The sequence below is a fragment of the Balaenoptera musculus genome, chromosome 10, assembly GCF_009873245.2.
Source record: "Balaenoptera musculus isolate JJ_BM4_2016_0621 chromosome 10, mBalMus1.pri.v3, whole genome shotgun sequence".
Classification (NCBI taxonomy): Eukaryota; Metazoa; Chordata; class Mammalia; order Artiodactyla; family Balaenopteridae; genus Balaenoptera; species Balaenoptera musculus.
Genome location: NC_045794.1, coordinates 10,587,759 through 10,607,675, shown reverse-complemented (window position 1 = coordinate 10,607,675; position 19,917 = coordinate 10,587,759).

Below are 19,917 nucleotides of genomic sequence, written 5' to 3'. Positions count from 1 at the left end.
GGAAGGGAAAGCACTGAGTATATGGGAACTCTCTATACCTTCCACTCAATTTTGCTGTAAATCTAAAACTGCTCTAAAAAATAAAGTCTATTTAAAAGGAAAAAAAATGGGACTTCCTGGTGGTCCAGTGGTAAGACTCCACACTCCCAATGCAGGGGACCCAGGTTCAATCCCTGGTCGGGGAACTAGATCCCACATGCCTGCCGCAACTAAGAGTTCGCATGCCACAACTAAAGATCCCGCATGCTGCAACTAACACTTGGCTCAGCCTAAATGAATAAATATTTTTAAAATAAATAAATAAAAGGAAAAAAACATGAGCAGGAGGTGCAGCACTGGTTACTACACGTGCCAACTTGAGCTCCTCTAGTAGGTAAGAGACCCAGGCAAAGTCAAGCCCTCTGGATTACACATGAAGCACTCTTGTGACTAAACATAAAGATAGATATTAAAAGATGATAATTATATTAGAAATATTGTATGATATGACTTATAGGTAGAATCAAAAAAAAATGATACTTATTTACAAAACAGAAACTGACTCACAGACTTAGAGAATGAACTTATGGTTATGGCGGGGGGAGGGGCGAGGGACAGTTAGGGAGTTTGGGATTGACATGTACACACTGCTACATTTCAGATGGATAACCAGGGCTATCCTGGTGGCGCAGCGGTTAAGAATCCGCCTGCCAATGCAGGGACATGCATTCGAGCCCTGGTCCGGGAAGATCCCACATGCCGCGGAGCAACTAAGCCCGTGCGCCACAGCTACTGAGCCTGCACTCTAGAGCCCACGAGCCACAACTACTGAGCCCGCGTGCCACAGCTACTGAGCCTGCGTGCCTAGAGCCCGTGCTCCCCAATGAGAGGCCACCACAATGAGAAGCCCGTGCACTGCAACCAAGGAGCCCCCATTCACCGCAACTAGAGAAAGCCCGCGCACAGCAACGAAGGCCCAACACAGCCCAAAATAAATAAATTGAATAAATAAATAAATAAATATTTTTTTAAAAATAAAATAAAATGGATAACCAACAAGGACCTACTGCATAGCACAGGGAACTCTGCTCAATATTCTGCAACAACCTAATTGGGAGAAGAATTTGAAAAAGAATAGACACATGTATATGTATAACTGAATCACTTTGCTGCACACCTGAAACTAACACAACGTTGTTAATCAACTGTACTCCAATATAAAATAGTTTTTTTTAAAAAAAAAAGAATAGGGCTTCCCTGGTGGCGCAGTGGTTGAGAATCTGCCTGCCAATGCAGGGGACACGAGTTCGAGCCCTGGTCTGGGAAGATCCCACATGCCGCGGAGCGACGGGGCCCGTGAGCCACAATTACTGAGCCTGCGCGTCTGGAACCTGTGCTCCGCAACAAGAGAGGCCGCGATAATGAGAGGCCTACGCACCGCGATGAAGAGTGGCCCCCACTTGCCACAACTAGAGAAAGCCCTCGCACAGAAACGAAGACCCAACACAGCCATAAATAAATAAATAAACCCAAAGTTTAAAAAAAAAAAAAAAGAATAAATAAATAAATATCCTGAGATTTCAACAACAACAACAAAACTGATAATTATATTTGATGAGTTGGGGAAAGGCAGATTATGAATGTAAAGCACTGAGCCTTGAGAATCGTACATTGTAAATTCCCAGTACATGTTGGCTGTTATTCTTATTACCATCCTCCTCTGCTTTGTCGTCCTCCTCCTCATTATTAACAGCATTCCAGAAAGGGGGAATGTGTTTAAGGCACAGAGATAGAAAACCACACAAAGCTGTTGGGAGTTCACAAACAGTGTCACGTCTCTGGTACACCCGAATGGGGGTACGAGCAGGAGGAGATGGCCCAGGTCTTGCCGAGCCATAATTACCCCCAAAGAACTTGGAGCTTTATCCCGAACCTAAACAGGGATAGTCTTCAGTAAGAGAGTCCATGAGATCAGATTTGCATTTCTGGAAGATTGGCGAGGGGAGCCAGCCCCGGGGCTGCTGCCATGGTCTAAGAGAGGAATCATGCTCTTCTGGGCCAAGCAGCAGGGGTGAGAGCAGTGGGAATGGAGGCTGAGGTGGTAGCACTGATAGACTTTGAGACCGCTTAGATGTTAGAGGTGAGGGAGAGGAAGAGAGAGGCGGCTAGGACGGTCTTGGGTTTCTGGTTTTAGTGAACAAGAATGATGGGGTCAGTAAGGGGAGGCACGGGTTGGGACAGGGCAGTGAGACGGAGGGAAGTGAGCAAAGGGCATAAGAGTTCTCTGCTCTTGAGCACTTCCTGGATGGCCGTGGGCATCATGGCACCACCGATGATGGACAGAGGCAGAATTTAGGAAGCACTGAACATGGTCCTGCCACTCTGAGAGGCTTCTGCCTGCATTATCTCATTTAATCCTTCCACCAACTTTATGAAAGAGATATTGTCATTATCCTTTTTTTACAGAGAAGGAAACTGAGGCTTACAAACTTGCCTAAAGTCACACAGTAAGTGGTGGAGCAGAGAGCTACACCCCTGTCTCCTTGACTGCAAAACCCACATCCCCTAAACCAAAACACTCCACGGACGCAGTGAATCAACATCACCTCTGGCCCTTTCTCCTCCGTGTGACCTAGAGACACATGGCCTTGTCTTCCTAGCAGAGTCAGTCCCCATTTGGATGCATAGCTAGGAGAGACAGCTCCCTCCCCTTAGCTGGGGACCCCTGGGCAAGGTGCAGCCTGCACAGCTGTACATGGGGTCCCTGAGCCCCATTTCCTAAGCACGGTTCCCTTGCTGTCACCCTGGGGCAGGATAGGGCCCATCTGAGGACACCATAAATCCATGAAGGCATTTCAGCAGCTATAAGGGTCACGTTTCACTCTGGTTAAATGACACTTCCCAGAGGAGTGCTCCTTTTCTGCCCTTACTGCTACTTCCCTTGCCTGGATGGGATGCACTGTCCTGGGAACTAAATAAGCCCTGGCGACAAAGTGGGGTTTTCATAAAAAAAAAAGTAGAACTAGGGGTAAAAATTGGACCAAGAGGAAATAAAAGATGGATGTATATTTGGTACCTTTGTAATGAAAACCTTTGGGACTGTGAAATTTGCTTTCCTCAGCAATGTGGAGCAATGAAAATTGCTACAGTTAATTAATGGCTGTGACTTTTAGCATAGCAGTTTCCAAATGCCAGTCCTTGGGCCAAGTAAGTCCACGATGAAGTGTCACGGCAAGATGAAATGGGAAAAATAAGGGCAATGCAATATGCTTGTGTATGTGGAGACGTATACTATGTAGATTACATAAATTTATCCATGTCTGCATAACCTTTCCAATTGCCTTTCTTGGGAAGAACTCTCCTTTCTTCTGAGACTATTATCTTCCAATTTTGAGAGTATTTTTTTACACTCCAAGCAGCAACGCCAAGATTCTGGAACAACTATTGCAGTTGGCAAACCTTGTTTAATCATTTAACCAACATTCATTAAACATCCACTGTCTGCCGAGCTCTGGGGATGTCCCGGAAAACAAGACCAACCAACCGCTGCTCTCACAGAGATCACCCAGCGGAAAAGGAGGGTGCTTGTGATGTCATAAGGAGCAAAAAGAATACTGTGAAGGAGAACACAGGGTGTTACAGGAGCACATGACACGCAAACTTGCCTCACTGGAGTTCTGGGAAGGCTTCGTTGAGAAAACGGCACTTAGGCTGAGCCCCGCCGGATGAGTAGGAATTAGCTGGTTGAAGTGACCCTGAGTGGCAGCAAAGGATGAGGTATTTTTGAGGAATGGGGGAAAGGGAGTGAGGCTCAAGTGCTAGGAGACTGGCTATGTCACAGGAGCACTTTACTGGTTTACATGTAGATAGTCTATGGCTAAGAAAGGCAAGTTCCCCTGCACAGGGTAAGCCAGAATCAAACCCATGGACCGTGTCTCCAGAAGTTGCTCCTAACTGTTTGCAGTAAAGTCAAGTTATAAATGTGGGACTGCACACTCTCACGCACTGTTTGATAGATAATAAGTGTCCAATGAATAAGACGCTGTCACTAGTTGGCAAGGCTGGGCCAACAGGTCATTTTTCTGACCGCTCTGTGCTTCGTTTTTTCTTGTGTGTAAAATAAGAGGGTTAGACCATACAAACTACTATATATAAAATAGATAAGCAACAAGGACACACTGTTAAGCACAGGGGATTATACCCATTATCTTGTAATAACCTAAAATGGAGTATAATCTGCAAAAATACTGAATCACTATGCTGTACAGATGAAACTAACACAATATTGTAAATCAACTATACTTCAATAAATAAAGTAATTAATTTAATTAAATAAGAGGGTTAGATTAAATAAGCTCTAAGGTCTACCCTGGGCAAACATTCCATAATGATAAATGCAGAATAGCATTTGAAAATTGAGGTCATGGTGGTAGGTGTTTCATGTGTGTTACCAACGATCCTCATCACAGCCCCATGAAATAGGTGTTATTACTACCATTTTACAGATGAGAAACTGTGAGGCAGAGAGCAAAAGTTCCAAGGTCATGCTCAAGTACACAGCAGATCCAGGATTCAAACTCAGTTCTGTTTGATTCCCAAATCCATGCTCTCTCCATCAAACTGAGCACACTACCATCAAGTTTTACGATGTTCTATGATTTAGCGGTTGCTCCATCAGTATTCTTCAGCCTGGCATTCAGAGGCTCTTCTGTGCCACTCTTCCCCTTGGCTCTAATCAGACTGGCCTCCGGGCTGGCCCAGTATTGCTATCACCCGGCAGCACTCCGCTCATGCTGTTCATCTTCGATCTCCCCATCACCTTCTCCCTCTCCCACTGGAATGAAATCAAGTAAGCAACTGGACGATGACCCAGAAACAAAACACACTGGACATGGTCATACAAGCACGTGGGAGGAGATGTTACAGGAGAGGATATCTGAAGCCCAACTAGGCCTTCAGAGTAGCCTTAGTAGAAGGAATGACAGCACAAAGCTCTTGGTAGGCAGGTCACTATCGGGAGTTCCTGCAACTGCGACAACTGCACCAAGTACAGTGGGGTAGAAGACACACAGATCCAGGCATGATGCTGAGCCAGAGTGGCCCGGAAAATGGCAGGGGAATCCCTGAGACTGTGGAACTGGGTCAAGTACCAAGACAGGCACTTCAGCCATGAGAAACAAGGCAAGAAACACCACAAGAATGGAGCCCAAGGTTGGGACTTGGCTCCAAAGGGCAAAAAAGGAGCCCAATCATTGATGAGTGATGCCTCATATGAGCCAGACCAGCAACAAAACTTCCCAAATAGGATGAGGGCTGGTCCCAGGTGTTGGAACAAATCTGAGTCTGATATCTTGGACAGGGAACCAGTGAGACCATTTCAATGATCTTGGCTGCTTTGGTTCTAATCCTATCCCTGATGCTTACTAGCTGGGTAATCTTGAGACAGTAATGAGAGACAATTCTCCTTGGGTCTCTCATAAGTTTGCATGGCTTATGAGAGAGGCACTGACTACTCTTTGTTCCAGATTTATCTTTTCAAAGACATTGGTATAATAAACAGCCTTGGAAGACAGAGTCTCCCTTCGGAACAAAAATCAAGGCTTTTACTACCCATTATAAAAGATTTGGGTTCCCTAAGCTCAAGATTCCTCTTCTGTAATGAAACCCACTTCGTGTGCAGGTGTCATCTGGTCCACTTAGCATATTTTTCGACAAATTCTATTCCTTCCTTCCACCACCTATCTCAGAGAGGTGGTATAGGGATCATAAAAAGAACTCACTGTAAATGGTAATGTGCTCCATTATTATAATTATTATTAATAATACAAATTCTACAATTTTTTCAAGTCCCAGCTCATTTCTGGATCTCCATGATGACCTTCCCCAGCACTCCAGGACAGAGGTTAGTCACACAATTTATACATATTGTCAAACATTTTTATGCTTACATCTTGAGTGTTATTTTTAACTCCTGGACTTTATTATTAGTGTTTGAGGGCAGGGACAATATCTCCCACCTCTTTTGGATCAGGCATCTACACTTAGCTTTATAGTAAAGATGTCCACTAAACACTTGTAAATTGATAAGTCTCATATGTCACCGTTCTACATACCTATTACCAGAAGAAGCTTAAGAAAAGCTTAAGGAAATAGGAAAGAATAGGAATATGAATGTTAGATATAGGAATAGGAAATAATGTTATATTATTTATAGGAATAGGAAAGAATGTTAATTGTTTTTAATCAGTTTTACTGTCTCTGTGATACAGGTTTTGTAGCCTGGAGAGAGGGCAGCTGTTAAAAACTGTTTGTGGGATGACAAGCCCATTGAACTTATCTGAAAGGCTGATTTAGCAGTTCATGTGTTCATAGGATATTTACATCAAGGATATTATTAAGCACAGACTTAAATATTTATATATGCAAAGCAGAATACAATAATTCATGTAAGTTCTTTCCAGCAACTCAGCATGTGGAACAGACCACCTGCCCACCCACAGGAAACCGCCAGGGTTAAACTTCAGAAGCCACATCTTCACACTGTTCCTGGGATCTCTGAGCCACAAGGTGTGTCATCTATTCAAAAAAGGTGTCAATGGAATTAAGTTCTGAGCCATTATGGTCAGCAAGCAATAACTCTTATGAGCAAAAGCAAAACTAAGGCAATAAGAACCAAAATTAAGCAGATACTACAAATAGTTATCATGCTATTGACATCATTATACATGTTCAGGGTATCCAGTGAGTTTATTTTCTCTGAGATACTTGTCCTGCAAGATGGGTAGAGGTACGTTGGTCATGGCCTGATCACCTAACAGCCATGCATCTCAGACACATGATTTATGAAGTGCTGAGAATGTTCTCTCAATGAGTCATGCTAAGATGCTAAATTGTTTCTTCAGGGTCACCAGTACAAATCCAAAACGCTACTGCCATTGGGTATGACAGTCCACAAAGTAATATGAGCCTATCATTTCACAAACCTGCAAAGGAAGATGTGCACTCCCAAAAAGTGCCCAAATGTGGAAGTCTATCAGTGTTAGAATCTGGCATTGTGTCAGCATTTTCATCTCCTGTGAGCAGAGAGAACTGAGGAGCTTCTACAAAGAGAATCCTCCTGTCCCCTTATCTCCTGTGTTCTGGTCTGAAGTGTAGATCATCCGCCATGTTCCTTAACATGGATTTTCAAAAAAGCCAGGATTCTCAGGGAATGTTACAACCTGTGAAATCATGTATGTAATGTGTCTGATTCATTATAAGGACTCACCAAATGTTAATTCACTTCTCTCTGTCCTTCTCCTTAAAGAAACCAGAAATTAGGAATAAGAATGTGCCACCAAACCCAAGCGGGCAGTGACAGAGACTACAGATCACTTCATCAAATGCTTCCTCCATCCCACCAGCCATGTGTGGGACAGAGGGCAAGAGGAAACCCAGGCACATCTGTTGCCACTGGAGATGGGAACACACATCTTTGAAAGTCTGTGCTGTGAAGAGATTCTCCCAGATTAATAGATCCTCATCTTCCCAAGAGGTTCAGGTTATCCCTAGGCAGATGACACACCCTATTGAGAGTGTTCATGTGGCCATCAGGAAATGGAATTTTAGCATCTCTTTCTTTCACCAGAGCATGAGGGATTTGCAATGTGATTGAATGCAGCCTTTGACCATTCACGGTTGTGCGTGTGACAACCTCCAAATCACCCACTATGCTGTAGGGAAGCAAAATTTGCCACCCCAAAATATGCCTTTTTGGCCTGAGGATTAATTTAGGCTGATTATTTTTAAGAAACAGAAGACTCAGGAACTTTGACCTTCCCCATAACTTCCTAAAAGAATTTAGATAGAGGGCCTGTTCCTGGAATAGAGCTGTCACTAGAGGGAACTGCAAAGACTATGGGCTGAGTGTAGTGGGGAAGCTCAGCAGGGCCTGGAGAACAGAGTCCACTCTGTATCCCACTGTCTCTGGATGGCCCAGTAAACATTCGTTTACCAAACATTCGCTTTACTAACTCCATGTGAATTGCTTTCCTCCCCTTCCAAATCCCAAACCCCATCCCCAACATTTTCTTTCGTCTTTAGCTGAAGGTAGTATTTAAGGGGAGGGCTTTGGCCAACACTGTGGTGAGTTACCCCATTTTCCTGGGTCTCTCCCATGTATACTTGTTATTAAACTTTTGTTTGATTTTCTCCTGCTAATCTGTTCTGTGTCAATTTCATTCTTAGACCAGCCAGAAGAACCTAGAAGGGTGGAGGAAAACTTCCTCCCCAACAATGCAGTCATGCCCATGCAGGTGGCCAGGCCAACCATGCTGCCCAGAGCTGGGACCAGAACAGACCTCCAGCACCTCCTTGATTAAGGAACTTTGCAGAGTTAATTAAAAATCAGAAACAATGGGACTGATCTCACAAACCAATATATCGTTGTTGTTTTTGCTTATGCCTAAGAGGTGAAATTCTAACCATGGGCAAGTCAAAACACTCTCTACATAAATTAAGTACAATTATGTCTGACTGCAGATACAGAAATGTCAAGTATAAATAGCTGTGAGGTCTTAAGATGAAAGGTCCAATTCTCTTTGCTGTTTGTGATGTGATTTTGCAGGAATCCCATGTTACTGCCTTTTTCCTCTTTTGGCCTGCGCCTTCCTCTTCTCCCATCTGAGGAAATGGAGCTGGAAGGAGTGCTCAGAGCCTTTGTCTCTGGTTTGCCGGAAGGGAAAGAAAAAAAGAATGGAAAGGAGACTCTGGGTTGAGCTTTGAAATTTAAAGCTTACTTAGAATAAGCTCTTAAAGCCCAAACTTCAGATAATGAGCAATTACTACAGATAACGAGCTGTATCAGAATGACTTCTTGTACCTGCCATACAAATGTCCAGAATTTTAATGATTGTTTTGGCTTCATTTATTCAAGGGCCTTGGAATTCTTTAGCATGAAAGGCCCCAGGAGCCTGAAAGGGATTAATGACAGGCTTTCCATGTTATTATCCTCCCACAGAGACACCTGCAATCTGGAAGGCAAACGTGAGTCTCCAGCCTGAAGCACTCAGGTGAGTTGTAGTTTTTGCTGCTTCAGAAAAGTTCTCCAGGAGTGACCAACAGCACCAAGAAAAAAGGACGGCAGAGAGAGCAACAACACTTATAACAATAATAGCATGGGTGAGACTTACTTGTCACCAGGGGCTGTCCTCAGCACCTTAAATTCCATCCTGACAACAGCAATATGATTTTACATTTTCCAGATGAGGAAACTGAGGCACAGAGATTAAGTAACTTGCTCGAGTTTAGACATCTTATAAGTGGTACAAGACAGGATTTGAATCTAAGTAGTCTGAGTCTGGAAACTAAGCCCTTGACAGAAAGTCAGCCAAAACTATTTAATCCTGTCCATTTCGTAAAAGGCTTGACCAGCTCAGGTGACCTTTGGCCCCTGTTCCTCCTTCTGCACCTGTGGTCTCATCCCTGATGCCTGCCAATCCTTGCCCACCATGCCCGAGAAAGTGTGTGGAAAGAAGCTCAAGAAAATAAGAGGGCATCTGCTGAGCATCTGTTCCTCAGGTCTGTCTAAGAAGCTGCTGTGTCAGGCCAGGTTGAGAGATCTAATAGCTACAGGCAGAAGGAGGACTGCTTTTGGCTCTGGGCAGACACTTTCAAATACAGACAAAGTGGAGCTCTTTCAGAAGAGCAGCCCGGAGGGCAAAAGACCAAGAGACTACACCAAATAAGGAATTGCTGAAGGAACTAGAGAGATTTAGTCTGAGGAAGAACAGACTCAGTAGACAGGAGAACTATCTTCAAACATCAATCTGTTCTTGTGGGAAGAAGGATGAGGTCCTGCCTAATGGCTCAATGGAGAGAATCCACACAAAGGCAAAGAAGCTGATTTCAGCTAATGCTCAGAACTGTCCAGAGACTAATGCACTGCTGAAACCGAGCAGGACCCTGTGGGGCCCTCCTGGGTACAAAAGACTTTCCATGTCTCAGTTTCTTATTTGTAGGGGAAAGGCTTCAGCCTCCTACCTTCTCCGAGTTCCAAAGGGCAAATTTAAGCAGTTACTAATTATGGAAGTAAGGGAGTATAGAAACAAAGGAGAAGCAGTCAAGAAACAATAGTGCAATGATGGGGCAGGATCCAGGCCCTCCTCAAGGGATATACATAACAATATCTTTGAGTCCTTCTGCAGGAACTAAGGTCCCCGCCCAGGTGGAGGATAGTAACTTCAGGCTGAGCACAAGTACAAGATTCCTAGAGTACCACCCTGTTACCTCACCACCAACCAATCAGAAGAAAGTCACACACCCTGCAGCCCTCACTCCAAATGTTGCCTGTAAAAACTCTTCTCCAAAAACCATTGCGGAGTTCAGGTTTTTTTGAGCACCAGCTGCCCATTCTCCTTGCTTGGCCCTGCAATAAAACTTTCTCTGCTCCAAACTCTGACATTTTGGTTTGCTTGGCCTCACCATACGTCAAGCACACAAACGTGCATTCAACAACACTGCCTAGTCTTAGTAAAGGTATTTAAGTACAGACTAGAAGACCACTGGCATCCTCGTTAGTAGTGCATCCTTTCACTCTCAAATGAGTCCTGGTTTGGGTCTAATTGTTACCAGAAGGGGGACCCCTTCCAGGGCCCAAGAGTGGGGCCTTGTCTAACACTCAGAAATGAATTATCTGAGGAGACACATGTACTGACAAAGCAAAAGACTGTATTGGGAAGGGGTGCCCAGGCAGAGAGCAGTGGGGTAAGAGAACCCAGGAGAACTGCTCTGCCACGTGGCTCACAGTCTCAGGTCTTACGGTAATGCGGTTAGACAACCTGGTTGTCTCTGGCCAATCATCTTGCCCATGCCCATATTTGGCCCAATTCAAGGCCCTTCCTGGTGGTGCACACATCTCTCAGTCAAGATGGTTTCCAGCGCAAGGGTTTCTGGAAGGTTGGCAGGACATATTATGGGCTGGCGTCTCCTCCCTCCTTTTAGCCCCTCCCGAATTCTCCTGGTTAGTTTTCCAGCAGCAGCATGTTCCTTATCAGAACCTCTTGTTGTGAGACAGCTCATGCAAGCAGTTATTATCGTGCCTGGCCAAGGCAGGCAGTTTCGGTCAATGGTTCCCTAACAAAATTACTGGTCACCAGAAGGAGGGAACACAGCCCTTTGGCTCCCAGATAACTTGAGCAGGTTCCAAAACATTTCCAAGCTGTAATTTTTATATTTGCATATACAAAATTTTTTGAGATAATAATCCTATGAATGATTTGTAACTACAAGGATTATACTTTGTATCTACTTTTCCATCGTTTCCATTGTGGTAATTGAGCCTATTCCTTCACAGGCTTGCTCCATTTTCCTCTTTTTGTGAGTCCTCTGCCAGCAGAGAAAACAGTCCTGTTGTGCTGAATGGAAAAGGCAGGAAAGCACTGTTTGACTTGGAATTCCATAACATGTGGCAGACAGGGTAGAGGACAGACTGGGCTCACTGAACAGGGTGTTCTTTGGGGTCTAGGGAACTTGGTGAAAGAATCTAAGTTCAAAACAAATGGGAGGGAAGAGCAGAAGGGATGAGCAGGGACCAGCCTGGTGTCCTGATGTGCCTGGCGGAAAACAACGTTTGGGATACAGTTGCCTTGCCACATGGCAGCACTGCTTTGTTTTGCTTTGTGTCTTTTTTTTTTTAAAGAAAATACATCACAAGCCTAGGGACTAAAATAGTAATATTTAATTATAGTGTATAGGGAGGGAGGAATTAAGAGAAAAAACAAGCAAAAATGAGAGAGTGAAAGACAGACTTATAAGAGACCTCAGTGAAAGAACATCATGTAGGAAGATGAAGTAAATAGATTTGCCTACAGTCTGGGTGCCAGGTCAATGCTGCCTCAATCAGGGGACTAGAGCAGAATCTCGCTCAAGTTTCCTTCTAGTTTATGATACTCCGTTTATTGCAAAGAGGAATTTCAGCCCCATGCAGTGTGAGAGAGCAGGGAACATGTAGCTGGAGCCAACTCGTCCCTTAAATCCCCTCATCTCTTTGAGCCCCCAGGTCCACATGTGTCCACATGAAACTCTTAGGACAGCGGTTTCCAAGGCCTCTACTGACTCTGAAGTTCAGTGATTCTGTGATTAAATTCTAAAGGAAGTTATAATTGCCCTGGAAATGTCTTTCTCCAGGTAAAGTGAGAAGTGGAGGGAGTAGCAGGAAGGGAATTTGTCCATGAGCGTCTTGGAGTATTTGTAAAAAGGAACAGAGCCGATGAGAAATGTAAGCAGGGAAGCCTCTAGACTTTTCCAGAGGATCAATTACCTCTGTCTACTCACGTCTGATGATTACCAATGCGAGGGGCAAAAGCAATCTCAGATATACCCCTCTCTTCCGGAAATGTCCTCAAAAAATGAGGTGATGGGTAGTAATGGTCACAGCTGATAATGTCCCTTCTCCTGAGGGACCTGGGGAGACATAATTGACCTATGACGCATCAGCCAACGATTTTGCCGTTGGCCAGGTCAGACGTCATACTCCAAGGATGAGGTGTACAAGTGGGTCACTCAACCCCAAGAGTTACAGCAAAGACTCTGGAAGGAGAAGTCTGGCAAAATGTAGAAATACTTATAGAAGACTCTGGAAGCACCAGGAAGCCGGAACAGTGGGGGAATGGTTACCCTCCCACAAAGAAATTCTGTTCTGGGGTCCTCGACTGCACACCAAATACAGCCAGTTGCTGCCTAAATGTCTGCTCGTGGCCACAGGCAACTCTGGGCAGAACAGTGACTGGTGAGTGCTGGAGCCGGGGGAACAGATTCATGCACGCCTCCCGCTTCTGGAGAGCCAGGTTTGGGCCCTGGTTGCTTTGGAGAAATTGACAGCACAGTCTGTGAGCTGGAGGACGAGGGCCACTGAGGGGGCACAGCCCCTGAAGTGTTCTGGACAGCAACCTCTCCTGGAAGCCAGTGGAGTACTCAGCGCTTCAGATGTAGCTGACTGTCATCTCTGGGCAAGAAGCCACCAAAAAGACCCATGCCCGTAGTGGGGGTGACATCATAATAGTACCTGTGTGTACCCAATCCCGTGTATCAGTGTGCATAGCTTTTATGTATGCCTTCTCATCGGTGCTTAGGACAGCCCCGTGAAGCAAATAGAATGGATATTATCACCCCATTTTACCTTCTTTTAAATTTTTTAAAATTAATTTTTATTGGAGTATAGTGGCTTTACAATGTTGTATTAGTTTCTACTGTACAGCAAAGTGAATCAGCTATATGTATAGATATATCCCCTCTTTTTTGGATTTCCTTCCCCTTTAGGTCACCACAGAGCACTGAGTAGAGTTCCCTGTGCAATACAGTAGGTTCTCAACCCCTGTTTTAAAAATAAGAAAATTGAGGCTCAAAGTGACCTAATGACACACTCCAGCTCCCACAGCTAGGAAGTATCAGAGCCTAGACTTTGGCGTCTAAATTAATGTAAGCCACTACTTCAAAAGAGAAAGAAAGGAGCCATAACCAGTCCTCTGGGCTTTGCTTCAGAATTTACTTTCTTTCATACCGCTGTGGATGTCAGCCCCAGGGAGAAAAGCATGTGCGCTCTCCCGAATAAGAGGCTCCCAATCCTAGCAAATCATTAGCATCTCCCCTGCTCCATGTCCCCTACGCGCAATTCCCCAGAATCACACTGGGCGGAAATGTGAACCATTCCTGCCATGCCCCAACACCGATTAGTACTTAATGTATTGAACACACATGCCATCCTCACCAAGGCGCACGCGGCTCAATAGTCACCGAGAAAATGCTGTCTTTATTCTCAAGGAATTTACAGTCTTAGGAAGTAGAAGATGCATATCAAGTTACACATGGAGCAAAACGCTTCACAAAATGCCAGGATTAGTAGGAATACCTGAAATCGAAATAGAGGTGGATAATGTCTCAGCTGGGGAAAAATCATTAGGGCTTGGTCGTACTTCTGTGTCTAGAGCTAATTGCCCGAACAAGCATATTTGCCTTGCTCACTGTCATTAATAAATAAAAACGTATTTGCATTTTTCACAGGCATGCTTAGATCTTGCGAGCCTTGTACCAACTACTACTGCTACTATTCAGTAAGATGCTGCACAGTTCCTTTTAACCTTTTAAATTCCTTGTATGTCAATTATGACTCTTAATAATCAGAGCTTCTATGAATGAGATGTTTACTCTATGCCTGGCACTATTAAATGCGTTGTACTTGTTATCTCGTTTAATTTCCTCTAAGACCCTATGCAGTAGCTGCTACTATCTCCACAGTTCAGACATAGAAACTAGACTAGAGAGATTTTGAATAAACTAGTTCAAAGTTCTCTAAGTGGAAAAAGTAGATTAGAACCAAGATCTGTCTAAATCCAAAGCTCTTAAGAAGTTCACATTTCCTCATTTTAGCTTTACGACATCCTCATGAAGTAAGTAGGAAAGATTTTATTAACCCCATTTTAGATATGAGGAAACAGATTTCTTCAAAGTTTCAATGACTTAACCTAAGAGTTTTGGCACTAACCCTGCAATTCCATTCTACCTACCATCCATCCCGTCATCTTTATACAGTGCCAGCAACTACTTATATCAAGAGGGAAAGCCAGAATATTATAATTGGCTTAGAGACTGAAGTATCAGCTGCATTTTTTAACCATGCATTTTTTAAACTGTTCTTTGCCACATGGGTAATATCACCTCCAAATGTTCAAATTCTACCCGTTACCCAGTAGAGAATGCAGATGGTTTAGAATCTTCACAGCCAAGATAGAAATGACCTACATTCAAGAAAACTCCTGACCTGGACTCTCTCAAAGTCACATGATACCAGAGACAGTTGGAAACCTAAGCAGACTTAGTTATGTTGGAATCACTGATGACTCCACCAACTTCAAATTCCACCGGAATTCCTGTCTGCGGGCCCTGTCCATTCTGTTTGCCTCCGTGGAGATTCACCTTCTCTGAACTTCTGCCATATTTGCTAATCACCCCAGGAAGTTGGGCAAAATGTGTGTCCAGGCCATGCTTGCATAGAACTCCCCTTAGATCTGCCATCCTACCATAACTTATCAGAAAGTCATGAATCATCATCTGTAAAGTCACTTCCTCAAGGTCATCCTCATCAGGAAAATAATATTAATAAACCTACCTGGTTGCATTATGGGGATTAAATGAGACAATGCACCAAATTAATGATGAGGAGTTTAAGTGCATTAAATTTTATTAAAGGGAGTATGACTAATAAGTACATGCAATTGGATTTCTTTTTAAATTCTGAATTAGATCCTTTCTCAGCCAAATAATGATTTAAGAAAGAAAAAGACAGGAGGTAGGATTATTCATATAGTCAATTTGGATCACCTTGTGCCTGTGATATCTGGATGGATCAGAGAGAGGTGGCAAGGTTGGGAAGCACCTACCTTTCCGTATTAGAGGGAGGAAAGGCTTGCATGATGAGGTTGTATTTTGCAGACCTTTGCTCCTTTACCCTCAGTATCCCTACATATTCTATTTTTCTATGTTATAAATTTAAAGCAGTAAGGCTCAGGGAGGACACACCTTCCTGAAAGAATATGTAATGGGCTGGAGGGTGAGGACAGAAGTTGAAGAAAGTTCAGTTTCTACCACTGTGTTAGTTTCCTAAGACTCCTCTAACAAATTAACACAAAACTTGAGAGCTTAAAACAGCAGAAATTTACTTCGCCAGATTTCTGGAGGCCACAAGTCTGAAGGTTGTTTCACTAGGCCAAAATCAGGATGTCAGGGGCCCACGTTCCTTCTGGAGGCTCAGGGGAGAATTCTCCCCTGCCTCTTCCAACTCCTGGTGTGACTGCCAGCATTCCTTGGCTTGTGGGACATCACTCCAGTCTCTGCAACCATGGTCACATTTGTGACATTGACATTTTTAGGAACACAGTCCAACTTTTTAAAATAGAATGTTATATATTTATTTGTTTATCTATCTGCCTACATATTTATTAGTAGGGACTTATTAATTCCTACTTTTTTCAATGGTTTATTATTCAATGCTATACTTAATTATTTTGGTGCTCAAACTGTACCAGATTTAACCAGTAGCAATCCCTTCAAGGTGGTTCCTGTGTCCTTGTGAATGCCCCTCATCATTTTTTTTTCATGCATTTCTTTACTTTCTGGCCAAATGTTCCAAGCTCATAATGTACCTACCTTGTCCCAGCTCTGGAACTGGCCATTTCTTTGAGAAGCTCTTGGAATTAGCAGCCAAGATTTGAGTTGTAGGTGCTCATTGCTACTGGGGTGTCTCTGCTTCTAGGCCCTTTCAGTAGACAAAGCTAGAAAAAATATACATGTATTTATATACATACATACAAACATAATACTATATACATATTATATATAATACACATGCACAATACATATACATGTATACATATTTATGTGCACATGTGTATGTATATATGTATATGTATACATACATATGCATATGTGTGTATGTATACATACATGAAATCATGAGTTCACGTTGATGCCTCTAATTCCAATCCAGCCCCACAGGGTTCCTTCTTGCCTTCCCCATTCCACATTTTGATGTCCATTTCCCATACGGTACTTCTCACTGCCAATAGCATTAACACATTTCTTCACTTGCCCAATGCCACAGTACATCTAAAATAGTTTCCAAATTTCTTGACACATCTTACCATGAGATGAATAAGATTATATACTAAGAAGAGTTCGGGAGTTGATTACAATTCTCCTCCACTCAACCTCAGCCAAGACAGAAGATAAATAGTCAAACAACGTGTTCATGAGTTACTTAGATTTGTTCTTTCTTTTGCTTTTTCTCCTTCAGTGTGGTTGAAATACAATTGGATTCATTCATTTCAGTTTGTTTTGTTTTAGGCTTTTCTTTCCCTTCCCATCTTGTTTTAATTTTATTTTTGAATATGTGGAAGATTGACATGCTTCCAAAAGTCAAACTATACTAAAAGTATTATTCACATAGAAGTGTCACTCCCTCCTGAATCACTTCCATCCCCTCCCTCTGGTAAGTAATCAAGTTTATTGCTTTCTGATTTATCTTTCCTGTGTTTGTTTTGATAACGATAAGATATATGTATGTTTCATTTCCGTTCCCCTTTTACACAAAAGATGGCATACTATATATCCTCTTCTGTACTGTCCATTTTTTCAGTTAGTATTTCCTGGAAATCATTTGATACTAGTTCAGAGAAAACTCCCTTATTTTGTTTTTTGGGTTTTCTTCATACAGCTGCACAGTACTCCATTGCATGTATATACCATATTTTATTCAACCCATCTCCTATGCTTGGAGATATAGGTAGTTTCCAATATTTTACAATTACAAATAATGCTGCAGTGAATAACTTTGTGCATATATATTTTCATACTGTTGGAGGTGCACCTTCAGGGTAAATTCCTAGAAGTTGGATTTCTGTGGTCAAGGGATAAAGCACATGCAATTTTGTTAAATACTGCCAAATTCTCCTCCACAGGGGTGGTACCATTTTGGATTCCTGCCAGCCGTGAATGAAAGGACCTGTTTCCTCACAGCCTCATCAACAGAGTATATTGTCAGGCTTTATAGTTTTGCCAATCTGACAGATAAGAAATGATTTCTTTATAGTTTTAATTTGCATGACTCAAATGAAGTTGAACATCTTTTCATATATTTAGGGCCATTTATATTTCTTTTTGTGAACCACCTATTTCTGAATTTTTACTTTTCTATAGGAAGTGTGGCCCTTTTCCCTCCTTAATTTTTAAAATTACTCTCTATATTAGGGATATTAGTCTTTTATCTGTCATACGTAGTACAAATATTTTCCTCCACTTTGTTTCATTTGTTTGGTTTTTTAGTGTAGTCAAATTTATCAATCTTTTTTTCTCTAGTATCTGGATTTTTAGATCATTAGGAAGTCTTTATTTACACCCAAGTTGTAGAGGAATTTACCCATGCTTTCTTCTGGTACTTGTATAATTTCATTTTTGCATTCAGATCTCTAGTTCATTTAGAGTTTGTTCTTATATAGGGTATAAAAATGAATCCAATTTATATTTTTCTAAATGGCTATCAGTTTGTGCCAACACCATTTGTTAAAAGATCATCTTTGCCCCAGTGATTATAGATATCACCCTTGTCAGATACTGGATGTCTACCTGTAGCTGTGTTTATTTTTGGACTTTCTCTTCTATTCCACTGGTCTGTTTGTCTAGCCATGCACCAGTAAATACCATATTGTTTTAGTTACAGAGGCTTAGCATGCTTTAATATGTTAGGGCTAATCCCGCCTCAGAGCTCCTTCTTTCCAGTGGTTTCCTAGCTAGTCTTGGGCATTTGTTTTTTCATAGGAACTTTAATATCAATCTGTCTCTTTTTAAATGCTCACTAGTATTTGTATTAGGGTTCCATTACATTTATAAATTAACTTAGGGAGAACTGACATCTTGATCAAATTGAGACATTCTGAGAACGAGGCATGTTATTCCTTTTGTTCAAGTTATTGGTACTTTGAGATCTGATGTTCTCTCTCGGACATTTACTTAGGTACCTTAGCTCATTAAATCAAATAATATTTATTGAGCAGCTATTACGCCCTTAACGCTATATTAAGCACAATCAAAGTAAAGAAGTAGGTCTGTCCTTCAGCAGCTTAGGATCTCATGAGAGAGACAGGCTAACACACCTGAAGCATAGCAAGCAGCACAAGAGCCCCCGGAAAGAAGCTCCCATAGTGCAGCTGGGCCATCCATGCTATGCAAGCTCAAAGGCAAGGGAGAGAAATGAGGGCTAGAATAACAAGGCAGGACTTTTGGCTGAATTGAGGTTGGAATTGTGTGCCCTGAAGGTCATGTAGGATTTACGTGGGGTGACAAGGAAGAAAAAGGAGTCCCAGTGAGGGGCCCCCAAGTAAAAGCTCAGAGGTGGACTGAGCATGACACTTCACAGGGCAGAAAGTCCCCAGCCAGACCCTTGGCTGGAAAACTCTCTTTAAGCCTCAGAGTTACGTCTCAGTGTTAACAGCCCCCAAATCCTCATTATGTACTTCTTAAAATAATATTAGTGAACACCTACTAGTTTCCAGATACTAGTCCTTTAGAGTGCTAATTTCTGTACATCACTGTCTTTTCTGGGAATGGTCTAGAGCTGAGATGTCCAGTAGCCCAGTTTAGCCACATGCAGCTACGCAGTCCTCAAAGCCCTCGGCGGAGTGCAACTGAGGCACTGGATTTCTAATTTTATTTCATTTTAATTGAAATTTCAAAAATGGAAGCAGGATTGCCCTGGCGGTCCAGTGGTTAAGGCTCCGAGCTTCCAGTGCAGGGGGCATGGGTTCAATCCTTGGTCAGGGAACTAAATCTTGCACGCCACAAGATGCGGCCAAAAATAGTAAATAAATAAATAAATAAAAATGGAAACAGTGTAAATTATTTTTCCATTGAACCCAACTTTATCGTTTGGGGGAGGACTGCATTTGACTTTGACGACAGCACTGCATAAGATATCATTGTTGTATTTCAGGGTGTGTGTCCATTTTCCTTTTTTTAATGTGGCTACTAGAAAATTTTAAATTACGTCATATCTCATTTCTCTTTGTCAGCACTGGTCTAGGGTCTTACAACCCCATGTGGTCTGGTCACTTTCACGTGGGAGCCATCCCCAACCTTCAGAATCTGATCGTTTACTAAGATGCCCAGGTGATTCTTATGCATAGTAATCAAAGCACTGATCCAGATGACAGAGAAGACACCCAGGCCTCCGATAGGTACCCCCGGAGTGGCCCCAGTCCTTCTGAGAGTGGGGGGATGAGGCAGAGGGCGCAGCAGGGAGACCCCTGCTGCCACTGTGATGTCACAGAGGCAGCCTCCTGTGTCAGCCAGCCCCACCTACATAGGTGTCCTGGCTGCAGGATATCCTCTTCATCATCTCCAGCCCACGTCACA